Consider the following 26,427-nt stretch of genomic DNA (forward strand, 5'->3'; position numbering starts at 1 on the left):
ACAGGTGGAGACCACCCTCTACATCTCCAACCGGAAGGCGCATCTTACTACCCAGCAGAAAGAAGAAAACCTCTCTGGGCCAGGACAGCCCAGCCACTGAGAAGCCTCCATATTTTGGACGCCCAGCTCCTCCAATGGACTCCTCGGTTATTACAGCCCCTCCAAACTACTCCTTTTCCCTATAATAGTAAGCGCCCCTTCATTATTCTCTGGATTTGTCGGTGGTCCGTCATAGATTGCAATTACTCCCTCTATTCCTGAACTCACTTTTGCTGGTAAGATAAGTGGCTATTACATTGTTAAACTTGACAGTACACTGAAATAAGGTCGACAAAGAGGCGGATTCATGTCTTTATAAAAATAATAGTGACTCTTCCATACAAGGTACAGAGTTCCTGACGCTCTGGTCCTGTTCCATTTCCTGTTAACACATGGCATTCAGATTAATGAAAATTCTGTAAAACGTGACCTGTAAAAGCAACTAGTGTTCAATTCTGATTAATTTACAAACGGTGTGTTACCATGAGGGTATTAGCTGATAACTGTTACCAACCTGGGTTCTTGGAGCCCTTAATCAGTAGAAATTGATCAGGCCAGGTGAGGAGTTCAGGCAAGGCTTTATTGAGGTTCCTGCTACAGCACGAGAGAGCGAGAACAAGTAACTGGTGCCTTTGCTGGATCCAGGAGGAGGGGCGGGCTGCTCCCTTAAACGGGGTGAGGGTGGGGGTAGGTGGGTGGGTCGGGCCGGAGGGGTGGCTTAGGTGGTCTGGCCACCCCCTTGGTGGTGCCGTGTGCGGGGATCATGCACAGGACCCTGCTTTTGCTCCCGTACCTCGGAAGTGGCAGTTGGGTTTTGGCCTTTTTGTATCTTGTTCTTCTTAATTTGCCCCCACTGCGCATGCGTGCAGTTATTTTTAGTCCCTTAGAGTTTCTTTGCATCTGTTGCTGGAGGAGATGGTTGTCCAGGTGCAAGCACTGCAGCAAAGGGTCCCAGTTCCCAGCCTGTCTCAATACCTGTATTCTGAAAGGAATAAGCAGGATCCAGTTATTAAAACCATAAAAGTGCCCTAGAATTTCCCTCCTTTACGTTATCCGTGAACACAGGTGGAAGCAGGGATCCTGCAGGCTCCCATTCACACTCTGGGGGGAGGGTCTTTGTCTCCTGTAAATGACCCACGGAGCTTGAAGCAGGGGCATCACCTGGGGTGGGGGACAAGCTGAGTGCAAAGCTGAGCCTTCGAGGGAGGTGAAGGGAGGTGCCCTGGGGTCTTGCTGCCCCCCTCACCCCATGCAGGTGGCCTCCAGACCATGGAACTACCACAGGAGGAGCTGTCGATGCCACGATCACGAGGGGAGGGGATCCGCTTCCAGTAGTGCTGGGGGTAGTGTGTCCTCTCTGAGGTGTCCTGTGCTTGCCCTGGGGCTGTTCTTAAATCGTGTGACTTTTGCATTATGTTAATGATGCCAAAATAATCTTGGCTCTCTGTGCACCAATGCGGAACAGAAACATGGAGACAGAGTTTTGAGGAAAAGAAAGAATAGCTTGATTCTTTGCCAGGCAAAGGGGAGAACACAGTAGGTTAGCGCCTCAAGAACTGTGCCCCCCTCGAGAGGGTAGAGAGAAGTTTTTTATACTCAGAACTCTCAGTCTGGGGTAGGTGATAAGGATCAAAGCTGTGAAGGTCTTGCATTTTTTCCTTGCATTATTTCAAAATGGTCACAGCTGGCGTTAGGCAGCCTGGCAACCGGGTCTGGTATCCCTGAAGTTATAGGCCTGTGACCTTCTTTCTGAAATAGCGCTACAAGGGAGTGTAGGGGGAGAAGAGTGCCAGGTGCAGAGTGTAATTCATGTGGATTCCTAGAGTAATCAGCTTTGTGAAGGACAAGTCTAGCTACAAGTGTTTGTTAGTAGTAACAGCTGAAGAATAACCAAGGTTGCTTATCTCTTTCATGCCCATTTGGCTGGTCTGTGCCCAAGCCCGTTTGCTTGTTTCTGTTTTGCTGCAAACTTAATAATAACAATATAAACACCTGTGGACTCACCCCCCAGGTGTACAGGTAGGCCCTGGTACCTGTTGGCATCTCCGCATCCTGTGCTTCTCCCACATCTTCTCTCCCTCCTGTTGCCAAGGTGACCTCTGTCCTGATTCTTTGTTATTATTCATACCTTTACTATCTCTTATCACTAAGCAGTGTGTCGTCTGATTTTGCCCCTTCAGTTTCCAATGAGTGAACGTTAGTTCGTAAATCACCAGTAATGTCACACAGAAGTTTCTCTGGGGTTTTTCAGCCCTAGTCTGTTTCACACGTGCTGGTGTCTGAGGCTCAGCTCTCCCCATTGACTCATGTGTTCCAGTGCCTTTGCTGCCTGGGTTCTTCCAAGTGTTTTGGTTTTTTTTTTTTGGCTGCACCATGGCTTGTGGGATCTTAGTTCCCGGGCCCCTGCAGTAGAAGTGCAGAGTCCTAACCTCTGGATTGCCAGGGAATTCCCCAAGTGCATTTTTTGATTAGTTAGCAATGCTGCGACAGTCATTCTTGTTTTTATCTCCAAGTGCGAGATGTGACTTGAGTTTCTGCACTTCAGAGAAAAAAGCGTGGCTTCGTAGCTTATGGATAAGTTTAAATTTACTCAGAAAATGCTGTTCGTGTCTGGAGTGTATTCTTGCCCGCCTGTTTATTTCTTCCTTGTGGTCCCCATCGTTGAGTGACCTCGATAAATGTTTGTCCACCTCGAGTGGGAGCCAGGGTCTCTTCTTGGTTACGTAGGGTTCTTACCAGACGAGGGTGTGGTGGTTCATCTTCTGTGATGTGTGTATTTGTATGTTTATTGATTTCTTCAGTTTTCTTTAGATGCTCTGGGCATGAATCCTTTTTCGTTTGCAGGCACTGCCAATATTGTCTCCCCGTGTGTGGTTTATCTTTTCATCCCCTTTATTCTGTGCTGGTGAATGGACTCAAGGTTAACAGAAATGAATTGGTCAATCTCCTCTTTTGTAGCTTCTTTTCTATTTTCCTTATATAAGAAAAATCTGTATACAGAAGTCATGGGACACTTGCCTTTAACTTCTTCTGAAAGTACTTCCCTGGCGGTCCAGTGGTTAAGACTCCGAGCTTCCACTGCAGGGGGGCCAGGGTTTGATCTCTGGTCAGGGAACGAAGATTCCGCAAGCCAAGTGGTGCGGCCGAAAGGAAAAAAAAGATCATTTTATGTCCTTCATTAGAGATTGCCTTGGAACAAACTACAGCTCTCCGCACTGTGTCTGTCTGTTTTACTTTCACACAGAACATTTCACTTCTGATACTTCTGGTCACCAGAGCTATAGGGGTTTCCCAGACCCAGCAGTTCTGTGACACCAACCAGGTGTCCTACAACCCAGCTCAGTTCTGACACCGTCCACCTGGAGACAGTGTCAGACCCCACAGGTTAAGGGCTCAGTCCCTAAGGACCGTCCCCCCACTTTAGATGCTAATCAAAAGTAGTTGGTCCCTAGGTTGCCCACAACTTCTGTCTGACTTGGCTACAGATCAGAGTTTCCCATAACCCCCTTCTCAGGTTCAGTTAATTTGCCAGAGTGGCTCTCAGAACTCAGGGAAACATTTGCTTATGTTTACCAGTTTAGTGAAGGATATGATAAAAGATACACACGGACGTCTAGATGAAGAGATACACAGGGCGAGGTCTGGGAGGGTCCCGAGTGCAGGAGCTTCTGTGCCCGCGGACTTGGGGTGTGTCACCCTCCTGGTGTGGATGTGTTCACCTTGAAGCTCTCAGAACCCCCTGCTATTGGGATTTTATGGAGGCTTCTTCACACAGGCGTGATCACTTATTCACTCCGTTTCCAGCCCCTGGCCCCTCTCTGGAGGTTGGGGGGTGGGGCTAAAAAGCCCAAGCTTCCAATCATGGCGCGGTCCTTCTGGTGACCAGTCCCATCCAGGAGCCCACCCAGTTGCCTCCACAGAACAAAAGACGCTCCTGGTGCTCTTATCGCTTAGGAATTTGCAAGGGTTTTAAGAGCTCTGTGCCAGGAACCAGGGGTAGAGATCAGTACATAAATTTTGTATTATTTCGCAGACATACTTTAGGACTTAGAGTTTCTAACAAATTGAAAAGGTGCCATTAAAGTTAGTTTCAATAGTCTAGGTTATCTTCTAAAAATGTCTTTTAGCTGCTGTTACTAGTGATTCACAATGCACCAAGATCTGTGTTTGTATTGCATTTCTGGAAACTTACCAAAAACCCTAAACTCTGATTATAAGCTTATTCTCTGATTCAACTTCTTTGTGGATCTTCCATATGTAATACTTAGAGTTATTTCATGTTGGACTGTATTTGATTTACAATGTGATAGTTTCAGATGTACAGCAAAGTGATTCAGTTATACATATACATATATCTATTCTTTTTCAATTTCTTTTCCCATTTAGGTTATTATGGATTACATATTTTTAAATTTTATTTATTTATTTTTGGCTGCGTTGGGTCTTCGTTGCCCCGCGGCATGTGGGATCTTCCCGGAGCAGCGCTCGAACCCGTGTCCCCTGCATTGGCAAGGGGATTCTTAACCACTGCACCACCAGGGAAGCCCTATTATGGAATATTGAGTAGAGTTCCCCGTGGTCTTGTTGGTTATCTATTTTATACATAGTAGTGTATTTTTTTAAATTAATTAATTTTTATTGGAGTATACTTGCTTTACATTGTTGTGTTAGAGTACTGTGTGTATGTCAATCCCAAGCTCCTAATTTATCCCACCCCCCAGGTTTACCCTTTGGTAACCTTAAGTTTGTTTTCGAAATCTGTGAGTCTGTTTCTGTTTTGTAAATAAGTTCATGTGTATCATTTTTTCAAATAAGAGCCAACATATGAGTGTTATCATATATTTGTCTTTCTCTGTCTGACTTAACTTCACTTAGTATGACAATCTCTAGGTCCATCCATGTTGCTGCAAATGGCATTATTTCATTCTTTTTAATGGCTGAAAAATTCCATTGTATATAGGTACCACATCTTTATCCATTCATCTGTTGACAGACATTTAGGTTGCTTGCGTGTCCTGGCTACTGTAAACAGCACTGCAGTGAACACTGGGGTGATGTATTCTTTCAAAGCATGGTTTTCTCCAGATATATGCCCAAGAGTAGGATTGCTGGGTCATATGGTAGCTCTATTTTAAGTTTTTTAAGGAACCTCCATACTGTTCTCCATAGTGGCTGTACAAATTTACATTAATACCAACAGGGTAGGAGGGTTCCCTTTTTTCCACACCCTCTCCAGCATTTATTATTTGTAGACTTTTTGATGATGGCTATTCTGACTGGTGTGAGGTGGTATCTCGTAGTTTTGATTTGCATTTCTCTAATAATTAGCAATGTTGAGCATCTTTTCATGTGCCTCTTGGCCATCTGTATGTCTTCTTTGGAGAAATGTCTATTTAGGTCTTCTGCCTTTTTTTTTTTTTTAAGATTTTTTTTTTTGATGTGAACCATTTTTAGTCTTTATTGAATTTGTTACAATATTGCTTCTGTTTTGTGCCTTGGTTTTTTTGGCCAAAAGGCATGTGGGATCTTAGCTCCCCGACCAGGGATCGAACCCACCCCCCTGCATTGGAAGGCGAGGTCTTAAGCACTGGACTGCCAGGGAAGTCCCTTTCTGCCTATTTTTTGATTGGGTGTTTGTTTTTTTGATATTGAGCTGCATGAGCTGTCTGTAAATATTGGAGATTAATCCCTTGTTGGCTGCATCATTTCTAAATATTTTCTCCCATTCTGTGGGTTGTCTTTTTGTTTTGTTTATGGTTTCCTTTGCTGTGCAAAGGCTTTTGAGTTTAATGAGGTCCCATTTGTTTATTTTTGTCTTTATTTTCATTACTGTAGGAGATGGATCAAAAAAGATATTGCTGCGATTTATGTGAAAGAGTGTTCTGCCTATGTTTTCCTCTAAGAATTTTATAGTGTCCAGTCTTACATTTAGGTCTTTAATCCATTTTGAGTTTATTTTTGTGTATGTTGTTAGAGAATGTTCTAATTTCATTCTTTTACATGCAGCTGTCCAGTTGTCCCAGCACCACTTACTGAAGAGACTGTTTTCTCCATTGTATATTCTTGCCTCCTTTGTTGTACATTAATTGACCGTAGGTGCGTGGGTTTATCTCTGGGCTTTCTACCCCGTTCCATTGATCTATATTTCTGTTTTTGCGTCAGTACCACACTGTCTTGATCACAGTAGCTCCGTAGTATAGTCTGAAGTTAGGGAGCCCGATTCCTCCAGCTCCGTTTTTTGTTGACCCAAAGATTGCTTTGGCTATTTGGGGTCTTTTGTGTTTCTATACAAATTAAAAATTTTTTTGTTCTAGTTCTGTGAAAAATGCCATTGGTAATTAGTTCTGTGAAAAATGCCATTGGTAATTTGATAGGGATTGCATTGAATCTGTAGATTGCCTTGGGTAGTATAGTCGTTTTGACAATATTGATTCTGTCAATCCAAGAAAATGGTATATCTTTCCAGCTGTTTGTGTCATGTTCAGTTTCTTTCATCAGCATCTTATAGTTTTCAGAATACAGGTCTTTGCCTCCTTAGGTAGGTTTATTCCTAGGTATTTTATTCTTTTTGATGCGATGGTAAATGGAGTTGTTTCCTTAATTTCTCTTTCTGATCTTTTGTTGTTAGCGTATAGAAATGCAACAGGTTTCTGTGTATTAATTTTGTATCCTGCAACTTTACTGAATTCCTTGATGAGCTCTAGTAGTTTTCTGTAGCATCGTTATGGTTTTCTATGTATAGTATCATGTCATCTGCAAAGAGTGACAGTTTTACTTCTTCTTTTCCTTTTATTTCTTTTTCTTCTCTGATTGCCATGGCCAGAACTTTCAAAACTATGCTGAGTAAAAGTGGCGAGAGTGGACACCCTTGTCTTGTTCCTGATCTTAGAGGAAATGCTTTCAGCTTTTCACCATTGAGTGTGATGTTAGTTGTGGATTTGTCATATATGAACTTCATTATGTTGAGGTATGATCCCTCTATGCCCACTCTCTGGAGAGTTTTTATCATAAATCGGTTTTGAATTTTGTCAAAAACCTTTTCTGTATCTATTGAGATGATCAGATGGTTAAAGTGGTGTATCACAGTGATCGATCTGCAGATATTGAAGAATCCTTATATCCCCGGAGTAAATCCCACTTGATCGTGGTGTATGATCCTTTTAATGTATTGTTGGATTTGGTTTGCTAGTATTTTTTTTTTTTTTTTGGCCATGCTGCATGGCTTATGGGGTTTTAGTTCCCTGACCAGAGATCGAACCCAGACCCTCAGCAGTGAGAGCATGGAGTCCTAACCCCTGGACTGCCAGGGAATTCCCATGGTTTGCTAGTATTTTGTTGAGGATGTTTGCGTGTGTGTTCACCAGTGATATTGGCCTGCAATTTTCTTTTTGTTGTGGTATCTTTGTCTGGTTTTGGTATCAGAGTGGTGGTGGTCTCATAAAATGAGTTTGGGAGTGTTCCTTCCTTTGCAGTGTTTTGGAATAGTTTCAGAAGCATAGGCATTAACTCTTCTCTAAATGTTTGATAGAACTCACCTGTGAAACAGTCTTGTCCTGGACTTTTGTTTGTTGGGAGTTTTTTTGTTTTTTGTTTTTTTTTAATTTTTTAATTAATTAATTAATTTTATTTTTGTCTGTGTTGGGTCTTCGTTTCTGTGCAAGGGCTTTCTCTAGTTGCGGCAAGCGGGGGCCACTCTTCATCGCGGTGCGTGGGCCTCTCACTGTTGCGGCCTCTCTTGTTGTGGAGCACAGGCTCCAGACGCACAGGCTCAGCAGTTGTGGCTCACGGGGCTAGTTGCTCCGCAGTATATGGGATCTTCCCAGACCAGGGCTCGAACCTGTGTCCCCTGCATTGGCAGGCCTACTCTCAACCACTGCGCCACCAGGGAAGCCCTTGTTGGGAGTTTTTAAATCACAGTTTCAATTTCAGTACTTGGGATTTTTCTGTTCATATTTTCTATTTCTTCCTAGTTCAGTCTTGGGAGATTGTACTTTTCTAAGAATTTGTCCATTTCTTCTAGGTTGTCCATTTTATTGGCATATAGTTGCTTGTAGTAGTCGCTTATGATCCTTTGTATTTCTGTGGTGTCTGTTGTAACTTCTCCATTTTCATTTCTAATTTTTTTGATTTGAGCCGTCTCCATTTTTTTCTGGATGAGTCTGGCTAAAGGTTTATCAGTTTTGTTGTTTATCTTTTGAAAGAACCAGCTTTTAGTTTCATTGATCTTTTCTATTACTTTCTTTGTCTCTAATTTCATTCATTTCTGCTCTGATCTTGATGATTTCTTTCCTTCTACTAACTTTGGGTTTTGTTTGTTCTTCTTTCTCTAGTTGCTTTAGGTGTAAGGTTAGGTTGTTTATTTGATATTTTTCTTGTTTCCTGAGGTACAGCTGTATTGCTGTAAACTTCCTTCTTAGAACTGTTTTTTGCTGCGTCCTGTAGGTTTTGAATCGTGTTTTTGTTTTCATTTGTCTCTAGGTATTTTTGATTTCTGCTTTGATTTCTTCAGTGATCCATTGGTTGTTTAGTAGCATATTGTTTAGCCTGTATGTGTTTGTGTATTTTACAGTTTTTTCTTGTTGAATTATAATCTCATAGCATTGTGATCGGAAAAGATGCTTGATATGATTTCAGTTTCATAAATTTACCGAGGCTTGCTTTGTGGCTCAGCATGTGTTCTATTTTGGAGAATGTTCCATGTGCACTTGAGAAGAATGTGTATTCTGCTGCTTCTGGTTGGAGTGCCCTATAAATATCAATTAAGTTCATCTGATCTAGGGACTTCCATGGTGGCGCACTGGTTAAAAATCCGCCTGCCAATGCAGGGGACACAGGTTAGAGCCCTGGTCTGGGAAGATCCCACATGCTGTGGAGCAACTAAGCCCATGCGCCACAACTACTGAGCCTGTGCTCTAGAGACTGTGAGCCACAACTACTGAGCCCGCATGCCACAACTACTGAAGCCCCCACGCCTAGAGCCCATGCTCCACAACAAGAGAAGCCACTGCAGTGAGAAGCCTGTGCACCACAATCAAGAGTAACCCCCGGGGCTTCCCTGGTGTTGCAGTGGTTGAGAATCTGCCTGCCGATGCAGGGGACACGGGTTCGAGCCCTGGTCTGCGAAGATCCCACATGCCGCGGAGCAACTAGGCCCGTGAGCCACAACTACTCAGCCTGCACGTCTGGAGCTTGTGCTCCGCAACAAGAGAGGCCGTGACAGTGAGCGCCCTGTGCACTGCGATGAAGAGTGGCCCCTGCTCGCTGCAACTAGAGAAAGCCCTCGCACAGAAACGAAGACCCAACACAGCCAAAAATAAATAAATAAATAAGCATTAAAAAGACTCAATGTATAAATAAATAAATAACTCCATCTGGGCTAATATGGCATTTAAGGTCTATGTTTCCTTATTGGTTTTCTGTCTGGATGATCTGTCCATTGATGAAAGTGGGGTGTTAAAGTTCCCCACTATTATTGAGTTACTGTTAATTTCTCCTTTGATGGCTGTTAGCATTTGCCTTATATATTGAGGTGCTCCTCTGTTGTATGCATATATATTTACAATTGTTATAGCTTCTTAGATTGATCCCTTGATCATTATGTAGTGTCCTTTTTTGCCTCTTGTAACAGGCTTTATTTTAATGTCTGTTCTGTCCGATACAAGTATTGCTACTCCAGCTTTTATTTGATGTCTATTTGTGTGGAATACCTTTTTCCATCCCTTCACTTTCAGTCTGTATGTGTCCCTAGATATGAAGTGGGTCTTTTGTAGACAGCATATGTACGGGTCTTGTTTTTGTATCCATTCAGCCAGTCTATGTCTTTCGGTTAGAGTATTTAATCCATTTACGTTTAAGGTAATTATCAATTTTCATGTTCTTATTGCCATTTTGTTAATTGTTTTGGATTTGTTTTTGTAGGATTTTTTTTGTTCTCTTGCGGTTTGATGACTAACTTTAGTGTTGTGTTTGGATTCCTTATACTTTTGTGTGTGTGTGTATCTATTGTAGATTTTCGGTTTGAGGTTACCATGGAGTTTTGATATAGCAGACTATATAGATACAAGATTGTTTTCAGTTGCTGGTCTTTTTTTTTTTTTTTTTTTTAATCTATTCATGGCTGTGTTGGGTCTTCGTTTCTGTGCGAGGGCTTTCTCTAGTTGCGGCAAGCGGGAGCCACTCCTCAGCGCGGTGCGCGGGCCTCTCACTATTGCGGCCTCTCTTGTTGCGGAGCACAGGCTCCAGACACGCAGGCTCAGTAATTGTGGCTCACGGGCCTAGTTGCTCCGCGGCACGTGGGATCTTCCCAGACCAGGGCTCGAACCCGTGTTCCCTGCATTGACAGGCGGATTCTCAACCACTACGCCACCAGGGAAGCCCCAGTTGCTGGTCTTTTAATTTCAAATGCATTTCCAGTATCCTGTATTTGTACTTTCCTCTTCTCATGATTGCTGGTTTTGATATCATATTTGTGTGTAGATGATTTCCTACCTCTGCTGTATGTTTGCCTTTAGTGGTGAGCTTTCCCATTTGTAATTTTCTTGTTTGTAGTTTTGGCCTTTTCTTTTCCACCTAGAGAAGTTCCTTTAGCATTTGTTGTAAAGCTGGTTTGGTGGTGCTGAATTCTCTTAGCTTTTGCTTGTTTGCAAAGCTTTTGATTTCTCCATTGAATCTGAATGAGAGCCTTGCTGAGTAGAGTATTCTTGGTTGTAAGTTTTTCCCTTTCATAACTTTAAATATATTGTGCCACTTTCTTTGGGCCTGTAGCGTTTCTGCTGGAAAATCACCCTATCGCCTTATGGGGATTCCCTTGTATGTTATTTGTTGCTTTTCCCTTGTTGCTTTTAGTATTTTCTTTTTGTCTTTAATTTTTGTAAGTTAAAAAAATCTTTATTTATTTATTTATTTGGCTGTGCTGGGTCTTATTTGAGGCACGCAGGAGCTTTGATCTTTGTTGCGGCATGTGGAATCTTGAGTTGCAGCATGCAGGATCTTTAGTTGCGGCATGTGAACTCTTAGTTGTGGCATGCAAACCCTTAGTGCGGCATGTGAACTCTTGAGTTGTGGCATGTGGGATCTAGTTCCCTGATGAGGGATCCAACCTGGACCCCCTGCATTGGGAGCATGGAGTCTTAGTCCTTGGACCACCAGGGAAGTACCACTTTGTAAATTTGATTAATACGTGCCTTGGCCTGTTCCTCCTTGGGTTTATCCTGCCTGGGACTCTGTTTGCTTCTTTCCTGTGATAAGGAACTTTTCAGCGATTATTTCTTCAAATATTTCCTCAGGTCCTTTCTCTCTTATCCTTCTGGGACCCCAATAATGCGAATGAATTTTGGTGTGTTTAGTGTTGTTCTAGAGGGTCTCTTAGACTGTCATTATTTCTTTTCATTCTTTTCTCTTTATTCCGTTCCAGGGTAGTGATTTCCATTATTCTGCCTTCCAGCTCACTTATCTGTTTTTCTGCCTCATTCATTCTGCTATTGTTTCCTTCTAGTGTATTTTTCATTTCAGTTATTGTATTGCTCATCTCTGTTTGTTTGTTCTTTAGATCTTCTAGGTCTTTGTTAAACATTTCTTGTATTTTCTTGGTCTGTGCCTGCATTCTGTTTCCGAGATCTTGGATCATCTTTACTGTCATTACTCTGAATTCTTTTTTGGGTAAATTGCTTATCTCCACTTCACTTAGTTCTTCTGGGTTTTTATCTTGTTCCTTCGTCTGGGACCTATTCCTCTGCTGTCTCATTTTGTCTAACTTTCTGTGATTGTGGTTTCCGTTCCACAGGCCGCAGGATTGTAGTTCTTTTTTAAAATTAATTAATTAATTTTATTTTTGGCTGCGTTGAGTCTTTGTTGCTGCGCATGGGTTTTCTCTAGTTGTGGCGAGCGGGGGCTACTCTTCGTTGTGTTGCGTGGGCTTCTCATAGCGGTGGCTCCTCTTGTTGTGGAGCATGGGCTCTGGGTGCGTGAGCTTCAGTAGTTGTGGCACTCGGGCTCAGTAGGCTCGCAGGCTCTAGAGCGCAGGCTCAGTAGTTGTGGCGCATGGGCTTAGTTGCTCCGCGGCATGTGGGATCTTCCTGGACCAGGGCTCCAACCTGTGTCCCCTGCATTGGCAGGTGGATTCTTAACCACTGCGCCACCAGGGAAGCCTGGGATTGTAGTTCTTGATTCAGGTGTCTGGCCCCTGGTGGGTGAGGCTGGCGAAGGGCTTGTCCTGGCATCCTAGTAGGAGGGACTGGTTCCTGCCCACTGGTGGGTATAGCTGGGTCTTGTCCCTCTGGTGGGCAGGGCCGTGTCAAGAGGTGTGTTTAGTGGGAAGCTGTAGGCTCAGGAAGACGTTAGGCAGCCTGTCTTCCGATGGGCAGGGCTGTGTTCCCGCCTTGTTGGTTTTTTGGCCTGAGGCATCCCAGCACTGGAGCCTACAGGCTGTTGGGGGGGCTGCGTCTTGGTGAGAAAATCTCGGCCTCCAGGCGGGCTCACGCCAATGAGCACTCCCCAGAACTTACACTGCCAGTGTCTCTGTCCCCACAGTGAGCCACAGCCAACCGCCGCCTCCACGGGAGATCCTCCAACTCAGCATGTAGGTCTGGCCCAGGCCCTTATGAGGTCACTGCTTTTCCCCCCGGGTCCTGGTGTGCTCGAGACCTTGTGTGCATCCTCCAACAGTAGAGCTTCTGTTTCCCCCAGTCGTGTGGAATTTCGGTGATCAAACCCCAGTGGCCTTCAAGTCCAGCTGGTTTGGGCACTCACCCTCCCGATGCCAGACTCCCAGGCTGGGGAAACGGATGTGGAGCTCAGAACTTTCACTCCTGTGTGCGAACCTTTCCAGTGTAAATATTTTCTAGTTTGTGGGTCACCCAGCCGGTGGGTATGGAATTTGATTTTACCGTGATTGTGCCCCTCCTGCTGTCTCTTTGTGGCTTCTTCTTTGTCTTTAGATGTAGGGTAACTTTTTTGGTAGTTTCCAGCGGTTTTTGGTCAATGGCTGTTCAGCAGTTAGTTGTGATTTTGGTATTTTCATGAGGGGGGCGAGCTCACGTCCTTCTACTCTGCCATCTTGTCTCCAAGCCCCCACTTCATGGGATTTAATTGTAAAATATAGTGTCTGTAGAAAATGCATAAGCCATTGCAGGACCCACCTAAACCTACTAAAGTGGACATCCACGGAAGGACGGCCAGGCCAAGACCTGGATGAATCCCTCACACCAGCCCCCGGTCAACATGACTCCCAGACAGGCCTCCTCTGTCGGGTGAGTGACAAGTGTGTGCCTCCCTGGGTCACTGTGTTTTAATTCTGTCTGCTTTCTTTGGAGTGCAAATGGCATTCTGTCAGCTTTCCGTTACTCAGTGCTCTTAGCTGCCCATGGGATGGCAGTCTGGTCACTTTTGCTAGTCTGTAGGGCCCTGTGATGGGGCTGCACCCTGTTCATTTCTTGATTCTACTGCTAGTAGCCACTTGGGTGGCCTCGAGGGTTTTCTGTTATGACATGTGCTTCTGAAAACTTTGGAAATCTTATACACTTGGATGTCTCGGCCTCATCTTCTCCAAATCGCCCATACTAGACCCCTGTTTCTCAGCCCCCAAACATTTTCTCTTGTGTTTTATGGTTGCCCTTTAGGAGGGGGATCAACCCTGCCCCCCACCCAAGATGGGCTTGGTTGTCAAGATGATGCCACTTGCACCAAGAGGATCAGAAGATAGTTGGCAATCTGGGGAGATGGACGCAGGTGTACGCTCTTGCAGGTGGCCAGAGGAAGAGCTGGTGGGGCCTCCGTCGTGGCTGGGCGTTTGTGAGGTTTGATCTTCCCACCCACAGGACGCATGGCACTCGTGGGCCTCCTTATCCATTCGCATAGACTGGGCCAGGCAGGGAAGAGGGTGGGGCTCTGAAAGCTCTTGCTAGTCAGACCACAGATTAAATCACGAATGGATCCAACCTCTTTATTGTAATTCACCTCCGATGTTTGCTTCATGACTGACACACCTCATCTCATCTAATCGAATATGAACTTGTCTGAGTGTGAAGTTTAGAAGCCTAGTGCCCAAGCAGTGTATTTTAGTTAAGACAAGCAAATGTTGGAAGAGCGTTGGAATCCGCTTAATCCCAGGGCATTGGAGAGGGGCGGGAGACACACTGGGGGATTCCGGGCTCTGTTCAACTATTTCTGCCATGCTTTTGTGCAGCCTTGCCAGGGCTGTCTACCCACATGCAATGAACGGCCCCTTCAGGGAAACTGCCCCTTCCCTGGCTGGTCAACGAATAGTCCTCAGCCAAGCGGTCAGCAGCTCCATGGAAAGCATCTAAATACAAGCCATCTGCTGCATGTGGCTATTTTGGGTATTTCCTGAGTGCCATGTGTGTTGTGGGTCCACAAGACCATTGTCACATGGGAGGTGCCAGGGGCACTGGTTCACCTCTGTCCTGCCAGCACCAGTTCATTTCAGGAAGGAGGCCTCTGGAGGGGTGAGCCTGTGTGGTGCTGCAGGCACAACCCAAGGCATCAGGGCAGCTGGGTGCCCGCAGCCCAGGCTCAGGGCCTGGGAGGGCCTCGGCTCCAGCAGGGCCCAGGGAGTGGCCGTCGTGGTGCGCTACTGCTCTGGAGCGCTAGGAGGGCTACCAGATGCCCGTGGGCAGTTAACGGTGCATGGTAAATTGGGCCTGCCGGCCTACAGACCCCTGGACGTATGAGATGGTGGTGTGTTTGTTCCAGTGGATGAACCTACACTGACGTGTCGTAATCACGCACAGTCCGCAGTTGACTTTGCATGTATATTCTGTGGGTTTAGACAAAGATGCATCCACCTTTGTAGTATCCGACGAAACATGTTCACTGCCCTAAAAACTCCCCTGGGCTCCTCCTACTCACCCCTCCCCCAGCCCCAATCCCTGGCAACCACTGGTCCTTTTACTACCATCTCCATAGTTTTGCCTTTTCAAATAGATTCAGCTGAAGTGATTTTTTAAAATTATTTTATTTATTTTTATTATTTTTGGTTGTGTTGGGTCTTAGTTGCCGCATGTGGGATCTTCGTTGTGGCATGTGGGATCTTTCGTTGCAGCGCATGGGCTTCTCTCCAGTTGTGGCCCGCGGGCTCTCTAGTTGTGGTGCACGGGCTCCAGAGCACATGGGCTCTGTAGTTTGCAGCATGCTGGCTGTCTAGTTGAGGCACGCAGGCTCGGTAGTTGTGGCACGTGGGCTTAGTTGCCCTGTGGCATGTGGGATCTTAGTTCCCTGACCAGGGATCAAACCCACGTCCCCTGCATTGGAAGGTGGAGTCTTAACCACTGGACCACCAAGGAAGTCCCCTGAAGTGATTTTTGAATGTTGAGCCAGCCTTGCATACCTGGGATAAATACCACTTGGTAATGGTGTATAATTCTTCTATATTATTGGATTCAGTTTGTTAATATTTTATTTATTTATTTTGACTGCACTGGGTCTTAGTTGTGGCTTGCGGGATCTTCCTTGAGGCATGTGGGCTTCTTATTGCGGCATGCAAACTCTTAGTTGCGGCATGTGGGATCTAGTTCCCCGACCAGGGATCAAACCTGGGCCCTACATTGGGAGCATGGAGTCTTACCCACTGGACTACCAGGGAAGTCCCCAGTTTGTTAATATTTTGTTTGGGATTTTACATCACCGTTTATGAGAGAGACTGATCTATAGTTTCCTTGTAATGTCTGTGTCTGGTTTTGTTATTAGGGAAATGCTTACCTCATAGAATGAGTTAGTGCACATTCCCTCTGCCTCTGTCCTCTGAAACTAATTGTAGAGAATTAATTTCTTCCTTAAATGTTTGGTAGAATTCACCAGTGAACCCATCTGGATCTGGTGTTTTCTGTTTTGGAAGGTTAGTAATTATATTATTTTTTACTTTACTTTTTTATTGAAGTATAGTTGATTTACACTAGTGTGTTAGTTTCCGGTGTACAGCACAGCAATTCAGTTTTATACACACACACACACACACACACACACACATACATATCTTTTTCAGATTCTTTACTCTTATAGGTTATTACAAAATATTGAGTATAGTTCCCTGTGCTATACAGTAGGTCCTTGTTGGTTATCTATTTTATATATAGTAGTGTGTATATGTTAATCCCAACTTCCTAATATAACCCTCTGTCCACGCCCCTTTCCCCTTTGGTAACAATAAGTTTGTTTCCTATGTCTGTGAGTCTCTTTCTATTTTGGAAATAAGTTCATTTGTATATTTTATTTTCTTTTACTTATTTATTGTTTTAGATTCTACATATAAGGGATATATATTTGTCTTTGTCTGTCTGGTTTACTTCACTTAGTATGACTATTTCTAGGTCCATCCATGTTGCTGCAAATGGCATTATTTCATTCTTTTTCATGGCTAAGTAATATTCCATTGTATATGTACCACATCTTCTTTATCCACTCATCTGTCAATGGAAACTTAGGTTGCTTCCATGTCTTGGCTATTGTAAATAGTGCTGCTGTGAACATTGGGATGTATGTATCTTTTTGAATTACAGTTTTGTCCAGATATATGCCCAGTAGTGGGATTGCTGGATCATATGGTAATTCTGTTTTTAGTGTTTTAAGGACCCTCCATACTGTTTTCCATAGTGGCTGCACCAATTTACATTCCCACCAACAGTGTAGCAAGTTTCCTGAAAGGTTACTGATTGTTCATTCAGTTTCTTTCATAGATACAGGACTATTCAGACGATCTATTTCTTCTTGTGTGAGTTCTGGCAGGCTGTGTCTTTCAAGGAATAGGGCCATTCCATCGAGATTATTAAATTTGTGGGTATAGTTATTCATAGTATTCCATTATTACCCTTTCAACATCCATAAGACGTGTAATGATATCCCCTAGTTCTTTGCTGATAGTAATAATTTGTCTTCTCTTTTTTTTTCCTAGTTAGCGTATGATTTTATTGATCTTTTCAGAGAGCCAGCTTTTGGTTTAGTTGATGTTCTCTACCAATTTCCTGTTTTAAATTTTATTGATTTCTGCTCCAAATTTTAGTATTTTTTTCTTCTGATTACTTTAGATTTAATTTGCCCTTTTTCTAGTTTCTTAAGGTAGAGGTTTAGATTATTGATTTTTGATCTTGCTTCTTTTTTAATATATCCTTTCAGCGCTTTCTCCCTCTAAGCGTTGCTTTCACTGCATCCCTCTCATTTTTTAAGAAATTTATTTATTTTATTTTTGGCTGCGTTGGGTCTTCGTTGCTTCATGCAGGCTTTTCTCTAGTTGTGGCGAGCAGGGGCTACTCTTCGTTGCGGTGCACAGGCTTCTCATTGTGGTGGCTTCTCTTGTTGCAGAGCATGGGCTCTAGGCATGCGGACTTCAGTAATTGTGGCTCGCAGGCTCATTAGTTGTGGCGCATGGGCTTAGTTGCTCCATGGCTCGTGGGATCTTCCTGTACCAGGGCTTGAACCCGTGTCCCCTGCATTGCCAGGCAGATTCTTAACCACTGGGCAGGCGGTTCTTAACCACTGTGCCACCAGGGAAGCCCCTCATCCTCAAAGTTTGATAAGTGTTATTTTCATTTTCATTAAGTTCAAAATATTTTTTATTTCTCTGGAGATTTCTTCTTTGATCCATTTGTTATTTGGAAGTTTGTTGTTTACAAGTACTCGGGGGACTTGCCAGCTACCTTTATGTTATTTCCAATTTAATTCCACTGTGGCCTAAGAGCATCCATTGTGATTTCTATTCTTTTAAATTCATTAAGGTTTGTTTTATGGCCCAGGATATGGTCTTTGTTGGTGACGGTCCCATGTGCACTTGAGAGGAATCTGTGTGCTGCTGTCTTTGGATGACGTCGTCCGTAGTTGTGAATTATATCCAGTTATGGATGGTGCTGTTGAGTTCATTTATGTTCTTACTCACTTTTTGCCTCCAGGATCTGTCATTTCTGATAGAGATATATTGAAGTCTCTAACTTTAATAGTGGATTCATCCATGTTCCCTTGCAGTCGTATCAGTTTTTGTCTCTAGCATGTGGACTCTGTTGTTAGGTGCACACGCACTAAGGGTTGTTATGTCTTCTTGGAGAATTGATGCCTTTATCATCATATCATGCCTCTCTTTATCTCTGAGAATTTTCCTTCCTCTGAAATCTGCTCTGTGTGAAATATAGCTACTCAAGTTTTGTGGATTTTTTGTTTTTCGTTTTTTTTTTGTTTTTTTTTTTGTTTTTTTGGCTGCGTTGGGTCTTCGTTGCTGTGTGCGGGCTTTCTCTAGTTGCAGCGAGCGGGGGCTGCTCTTTGTTGCGGTGCGCGGGCTTCTTATTACGGTGGCTTCTCTTGTAGCGGAGCACGGGCTCTAGGCATGTGGGCTTCAGTAGTGTGGCTTGCGGGCTCTAGAGCGCAGGCTCAGAGTCGTGGCGCACGGGCTTAGCTGCTCCACGGCATGTGGGATCTTCCCGGACCAGGGCTCGAACCCATGGCCCCTGCATTGGCAGGAGGATTCTTAACCACTGCGCCACCAGGGAAGTCCCTCCAGTTTTCTTTTGATTGGTGTTAGCATGGTATGTCTTTTCTCCATCCATTTTCTGTTATTTGCATCTTTATATTTAAAGTGAGTTTCTTGTAGACACCCTATGGTTGGGTCTTGTTCCCTTGATCCACTCTGACAACCTCTGTGGTAAGCTCCACAGGGGTCTTATGTAAGGGGTGCACAAGGGGAAGCAGGGGAGACTGTTGATCACAAGGGCCGCTGGTGAAGTCATACGAGGAACTTACGTTTGTTCATGACTCTGGGGGCTGCCGTCTAGGGCATGCACTCGTGCAAGGGGCGAGTGTCAATTCAAGGACGCTGGAGGCTGCTTGGCCCAACAGAATGGATGCCAAAGCCGCGGTACCACGGAGCAGCTTAGCTAAACCCTCGGTGATCCATCGTGTGATGCCTCGGCATCAGGAATAGCAATCCTCTGAGTAGCAGATGTGTCCAAGGACATAGATACTGAGGCCACTGTAGCACACATTTAACCAGGGCAACAATGACGACGGCCGTGATGAAGACTCCATGGAGTTTGAAACCCTTTTCTCAGCCACTGCTCCTCCAGTGGATGGCAAGACCCACGAGGACAAATCAGGGACCTCAGGGAGTGTGGAGCTGAAATATTTTAGTTCTATTCTGCATGACCTGTGTATCTTAAGACGTCTCCTGGAGGTTGGCCTATGCTGCCTTGAGTTGTTAGGGTTCCTACAGCAAGAGGTGCCCTGCAAGGAACAGACTCACTTGGTTAATCATCACTGTTTGTGCTAGTGAGTCATGCTGTTGCTGCATCAGGCTCTGAGCACGGTGGAGCGTCTGCATGTGGTTGTTTAGGGTGGTTGGTCATTGCTGGCTGGCTTTTTTTTTCTTTTAATTAATTTATTTTTGGCTGCGTTGGGTCTTCGTTGCTGCACGCGGGCTCTTTCTAGTTGCAGCGAGCGGGGGCTACTCTTCGTTGCGGTGCACGGGCTTCTCACTGCGGTGGCTTCTCTTGTTGAGGAGCATGGTCTCTAGGCACACGGGCTTCAGTAGTTGTGGCACGGAGGCTCAATAGTTGTGGCTGACGGGCTCTAGAACGCAGGCTCGGTAGTTGTGGTGCACGGGCTTAGTTGCTCCACAGCATGTGGGATCTTCTGGGACCAGGGCTCGAACCCATGTCCCCTGCATTGGCAGGTGGATTCCCAACCACCGCACCACCAGGGAATTCCCTGCTGGGTGGCTTTTAACATTTGATGTTGTTCCTACGCCCCCGAGTCCCCTGGTGATGGCCAGTCCCAACAGGACAGGGACAGGAATGGCCCTCTCTGTATGTGAGCAGGACAGCTCTAGTGGAAAAGTGTCAGAAGAGTGAAGGGTGCCGGGATCTTAAAAGTAACACTGTTGTAACCATAGGGGTTATCTCTGTGGATATGCTGCAGACTGGGCAGGGTCCAGTGGGCTTGCTCCTGACTGCTTGAGTCAGGTCCAAAGTAGAATCTGAATGAGGTGTCAGTTATCATTTGGGGGCAGTGAGTGTACAGGGTGAGGGGCAGTCTCTGTGTCTTGCATGTAGTTAGTAGCCTTTAGAAAGTACCACCACGAGCGGGGGTGGTTAGTTATGCTGGTTATCCTGATGCTTACCCTCAGGTTGCCCCGTATGGGGTCCTGATTAGGGGTTTTGTTTAGCCCAAGTGAGGCTCAAGGTATTTTGGAGGGAATTAGCACATAGCTGATCACTGCAGGTGATGACTGCAGGTTAGTGACCTGGGGATGTAGGTCTGGCCCCGCGTAGAGACAGAGACAGCGTTGTTTTTGCTTGTAAGGCCGAGGCTGCTGTCAGAGGTTTGCACAAATACATTTGTCCTGGCAGGTGTGGCCTACTTGGTCGTGGTGTTGGAGGGGATTCTGGCGTGCAGCGGGGAGCGGCTTGTGCCTACGATGTGGGTACAAAGGAGGGCAGCAGCTTTGAGTACGGAAGGTGGTGGTGGGAATAACGAGGGAGTCGGATCTGTTGTGGGTGCATCGGGTGGGGAGCAAACGCTGTCATCAGCGCATCAGCCGGCACACACGGCAGCAAGAGGTCCCTGATCATAGGCTCTAGGTAGGTCAAGGTAGGAGCGTTGTGAGGAGGTGCCCCCCGTGGCTGATGGGGGTTAGAATACACGGCTTGACTTGTCATGAAGGCAAAATGATGTTACTGGTGCCATGCAGTTGGCAGGGGACCTACTGTTTTTTGGGGTTTTTTTCTTATTGGGGTAGAGTTGTTTTACAGTGTTGTGTTAGTTTCTACTGTACAGCAAAGTGGAGTTCCCTGTGCTGTACAGCAGGTTCTTATCAGTTACCTATTTTATATATAGTAGTGCCTAGTAAGTATTGTGATAGCGGCAAGGAATTAGCGATTTCACAAAAACAGTCTTCTAGAGGGCCCTCAGCGTCCATCACCTGGAGGCACTGGTGCAGCTCGACCTTGAGGTTGACCATCACCAGTCTCTTCCCTGCTGATGTGAAGGCAGTCTGGGAGGGGAAGTTCCCACTGTCCCACGAGCTTGGGGAGCATGATTTCCCTCGTAATTCTCTTGGGTTGAGACGTCACCCACTGAGACATTGGTGTGCTTGGGGTGGCCTTCCCAGGGGGAGACCCGTGAAGGGCAGAGTGGCTAAGAGGTGTTAAGTTCTGAGCAGATCTGCTGGCGGCCTGTGCAGGGCACAACTACAAGCGCAGGCTCTGCTGGTGGTTGAGCGGATCGGTAAGCTCCATCAGAGCAGTAGGGGTGCATCTTGGGAAGGGCATGCCGTGTCCAAGACCGAGCCTTGTGGGGACCCCATCCATGATGCACACAGATTCCGGGCACACTGATGGGCTAATTGTAGGCACACCTTGTGGCCTACAGCTTCAGAATCCAGAGTTCACCCTGTTAAACCATGGTAGGATCACGACAGCCCAAAACTGCCAGCCATCTGGGTCTGATTCGGTTAACACTGGGAAGGCCGTTTTGCCTGGGATATAACTTGAGGTTTTGTAAGAGGAGGGAGCAGCTTGTTTCAGCATCGTTTCTACTGGCACCATTTAACGTGGAGAGAGGTGAGCTCTGGTTAGAATCTACACCGTCGTGTGCCAGCCGAAGCTCTTCTCACAGGGCCTGCTGCCCTGGCACTCAGCCACCCCGTGGTGCAGTCATGCACGTGGCTCGTGTGTTCCCGCACAGCTCCTGGGGCAGCACCAGGCTCCAGGGGTCCACTAGCAACCCTGCCATCCAGGCTGTACACATTAAGGGCCACAACCAAGGAGAGTCAGATGTGCACTTGGCTTGCTGGGGCCTCCTTTGAGTTGAGAAGTGTGGATACTGTGTGTAGCTGCTTTGGGGCAAGAGGCCGTTTGTCTCTTTGTCTAAAGTCGGGTAGGGACCTGGCCCATGTCTGCTGATAGTGACGCTGGATTCCGGGCTTCCCTTGTGGATTTCATTTCCTAACGACACCGGCATCCACTAGGTGGGGAGCCTCTTGTCTTTTCTCTGAGATCCACGCAAGTTGCACTAGTGGGTCCTGGAGCTATAACTTCAATCTCCTGCAAAACTTTCGATGAATATGGTTTAATAAACCAGCTGTTCAAAAGTGAGGTGAAGCCAGTGGCCTTAAGATTTGCGGCTAGTCCTGGGCCATCATGTGGGCCAATAAAATCTGTATAATCATGATCTCTAAGCAGTTGGGTAGGGGCTTGTCAGCTTGGGGGCTCTCTCTCTATATCACGTTGCACAACCAGCCCTTGATCGACCTGATCAGGTGCGTGGTAGACGGTGAGATGATGGGCAAGGGGAGCATTCGTCTGCTGAGCAGATGTGAACGATGCCTGATGTCAGAGGGCTGAGGGTTCCCTTTACGTGCTCACGGAGGAGTCCGTGGAGAAGACTGGCAGCTGATGCGTGTATGGCGGGGTGTGGAGATCTGAGGGCCGGGGGTTAGGCAGTGTTAGAGCTTGTGGTAATGTCTTTTTGTCCATTTTGGGGACCACCTTTGTTTAAAAGCTTGGGGGGGGGCCTGCCTTTGAGTAGACAGTGGTGTATCTCTCTTTAAGTTTAGCCACTTGGGGCTGCTAAGTTAGTTGGAAATTTTACAAGAGTCCATGTGCCAGAGCCCATGACCAAACAGACTGGGAAGTGAAATGGGTACCTTGATCTGAATCCATGATGCCTGGTGGGCCGAAAAGGATGGGCACATACCTGGTCAAGAAGGAGATCACAGCATTTCTGGAGGGAGTGGCCAACAGAAGTCCAGGGGAGGAATCAATGACAGTGGTTGAATACCCACTACCTCCAGCAGAGGGCGGCAGTGGCCTGATAAAGTCAATTTCTCACCGGAAGTAGGGTCTGTCAGCCCCGGGGTGTATGCATGTGCCTACCTGGGAGGCTTCCAGAGCTTTGTTTGAGAGCAGAGGGGGCAACTATCTACCACCACTTAGGCTGGAGCCAAGGCAAGGGGCCTGTATACCCCACCAGTGAGCACTGTCACTTCCCCGTGGACCCACTGTGTTAGCAGGTGTGCATCTCTGGAGGAATAGCTGTGTCTGGACCTGTGTCGTACTGTGAGAGGTGGCTTACGTCGGGCTCTGGAACAGCTGAGTATCTCCTTCTGGTGTTGGCATGTGTAGGCAGAGCCACAAGTATCCATAATCGGTGTGTGTGTTGCCATCTCTTTCCAAGTGGAGGTGCCCCAAGGAGGCCACTGTCCAGACCAGACTTGTGAGCCCACTGGCTACTGCTCGGGAGTCAGAGAAAATCTGTGTCCTTGGGAGTCTCATTTTGGTGGCCAGTGGTAGAGCCAGGCACACCGCCATCAACTCTGCCAGTCGGGCTGAGCCAGGCAAGCCCTCCTAGACGGGGGATATGCCACTGGCAGGAAAGCACGGCACGGCTGTCCAGCGGGCGGCCTCGTGTACAGTGGTGGTGGTCCTGTCAGTGAAGAACACCAGCTCCCTTTCCACGTCAGACAGTTGGTCCCAAGGGGCTTCGCAACTGTTAGGCCGACACTAACTGTATCTTCATGTCAGAGGGCAAGGGGCTGAGCATGGGGGAAGCCACATCCTCCTGTATTCTGGAAAGGCCCCTGACATCAGGTATAGCCCTTTCCTGAAGGTGTAATTTCCGTTTCAACAGTGAGGCCTGCTGACGAAAAATCAAATAACAATCAAGCTAAGGAAAAAGAAAAGAGAATTTTATTCGAGTCAAACTGAGGATTATAGCCCAGGAAACATCCTCAGAAAGTCTGAAAACTGCTCCATTGATCAGGAGTCAGAGATGCAGTTTTATACATTTTTGAGACAAATTATGTCTCATATTGACAGATTAGCACTGTGTACATAGTTCAATCAAGTTGTGGGGTTTTTTCCCCTTAATATTGCATGTACAGACAAGCCTTTGGTCAGTGCGACCCCCTGTACCCTTGTATAAGATGAAAAAGAAATATATTAGTCATAGAATTACAATATTGAAATGCTGGTGTCTAAAGAAAGGGTCATCTTTTTCTCAAAGGTTGATTTCATCCTGCTGCTTTGAGGAGGTCTGGTTAATGTGTCATATAGATATGCACATGGAACACCGGGTAAAGCTTGCCACAAAGGGAGCATGTCATTTGTTTTTTTGTTTTCTTTCTTAGTTTGATTGTCCTGCCATAGAATATTTATGATTTCCCTCATCATCTTCCCCCTTTTGATCATAAATCTTTTGATAGAAAGCATTAGATGATCAACTATTTGGTCCCTTGGTGCCGAGGTGGTTGCTTACCTGCCTCCGATTCATCATGTCCCTCCATGCTGGGTCTTGACAGCCCGGTCCTTTTTTTTTCTTTTGTGGCGGGGGACGCACTAGTAGGGTGCTTGGCAAGGACTGGTAGCCAATTCAAAGGTGTCCAATAGGACTTATGCCAGTTGTACTTTATGTGCATTGCGTATGTCCATTACCTTGTACAGAATTATAGAAATGACCAGCAGTTTCAATTTGTTTAAGCATCATTATATATTTTATCATAGTAATTTAATGCAGTAATCATAGAAATATATTGATGAAGGCAGGTTTTATAGATTATACATTTGATCAGTCATCTCAGTTTGTTGTACGATCACTGTACGTGTGCTTTTGGCCGTAGACTTAGAACAAGCAGTGATACGTGTCATGAGTAATTTGATAGCCAGGAAAAGAATGGTAGTGCATATAATGAAAATAACAATTGTCTGTAAAGCAAAGCGGAAAATGTTGCCTAGTCCCGAGGGTAGCCGACTAAAAAGGTCACTTAAAGCAGGGGTCCCCAACCCTTGGGACGCGGACCACTACCAGTCCTCGGCGTGTTAGGAACCGGGCCGCACAGCAGGAGGCGAGCGGCGGGCAGGCGAGCGAAGCTTCATCTGCGGCTCCGCATCGCTCACATCACCGCCTGAACCATACCTCCCCGCCCCCGCCCCGGTCCACGGAAAAACTGTCTTCCATGCAACCGGTCCCTGGTGCCAAAAAGATTGGGGACCGCTGACTTAAAGGATCACTCTTTCTTACGTCTTGTAACCATTTTGCTCTTCGGAAAATTTTTTCTGGGCGTGTCTCAACCTCTCCGGAGGTGTTAACAGAAGTGCAACACGTGTGACCAACAGCACAAACGCCTCCTTGTTTGGGCAGTAGGAGATCTAAGGCAATTCTGTTATCTAACACAACTTGGGCTAAGGAATCTAAGGATTTCTGCTGTGCTGCAGTGCTTTTTGCAGTTTCTTCAACCATTTGACCCAACGGTGGCTGATAGGTTTCTAAGCGTATCCCTGTTTACATATACTCCTGCGCTAGGAACCAAGATTCCAAAGACTTTGCCACCAGGTTTCTTTGGTATCCTGCTCGCATGGATCTCCTGACTCTGTAATGGGGAGAAAAAGGAGGTCCATCTGTCTCTTTTTGAATAGACAATGGGGTAACATAACGTCCCGATAAAATAAACCTTCTACTTGACAGCTCTTCAGACATTTATGTGAATACCCTTGGGAAGGTGGGTCAGTTCCAATACCATATATGAAGACAAAACCTGGGGGAGCACAAGTGACTCCTCCCAGAGTGCTTTTGTTGATGGCTTCGTTAACTGGAAGTTCTGTTAATACAGTATTAAACTGTGGGCCATTTCTTTTGCAGGCTTTCCAAAAGCTATCCGTATGATATTGGAGGTGGGGGAGTTGCTGGCATACGTGACTCGTATTTTTCTCTTTAAGACATCTGTTAATTAAGTACGGGACACGGGGACTTCCCCGGCGGTCCAGTGGTTACGACTCCGCGCTTCCACTGCAGGGGGCTCAGGTCTGATCCCTGGTCGGGGAACTAAGATCCCGCATGCCGTGCGGCACAGCCCAAAAAAAGTAAGGGACAGAATGAGAGGGGCCTAGGGTAAGTTGTGTGCCATCTCTAAGAACCGAAGATAGTGCCAGTCAAGGGGTGGACATGTTAGTGTTTTGGAGAATTTGAACCTGAAAAGTTAGGCCAGAGGGAGGTGTGTCTGAGTAAGTGGTAACATTAGGAACATCTGAAAAGTCAGTGACAGGAATTACAAGGGGTTTAATCGGCCTTGTACTGACGGAGGAATCTGATGACAAACCCAACAATCAGTTAACCTCCCCCAGTACCTATACTTTGTGATAGTTTTACTAAAAGAGTTTTCTTTCCACCCTAAACACTGGCCTAAGAACATAGCCAGAAATAGAACAATAACTTTCAATTTCTTTTTCTATTTTTTGGCTGTGCCGCGCGGCATGCGGGATCTTAGTTCCCTGATCAGGGATGGAACCCGTGCCCCCCCTGCAGGGAAAGCGGGGTTTCTTAACCACTGGACCGCCAGGGAAGTCCCATAACTTTCAATTTTGATAGAGAGGAAGACATTTTGATGGAGAGAGGCAGTTTCTT

General features: G+C 45.9%; 1 long non-coding RNA gene across 1 annotated transcript in view; it reads left to right on the forward strand.

Annotated features, from left to right (window-relative positions):
* Positions 1-26,427, forward strand: part of LOC137760201 (uncharacterized) — a 56,910-nt gene that overhangs the window by 13,456 nt on the left and 17,027 nt on the right. The window contains exon 3 of the long non-coding RNA XR_011073251.1: positions 5-187. This is a non-coding gene — a long non-coding RNA (uncharacterized lncRNA). The remainder of the gene's footprint in view (positions 1-4; positions 188-26,427) is intronic.

The sequence above is a fragment of the Eschrichtius robustus genome, chromosome 2 (genome assembly GCF_028021215.1).
Source record: "Eschrichtius robustus isolate mEscRob2 chromosome 2, mEscRob2.pri, whole genome shotgun sequence".
Lineage (NCBI taxonomy): Eukaryota > Metazoa > Chordata > Mammalia > Artiodactyla > Eschrichtiidae > Eschrichtius > Eschrichtius robustus.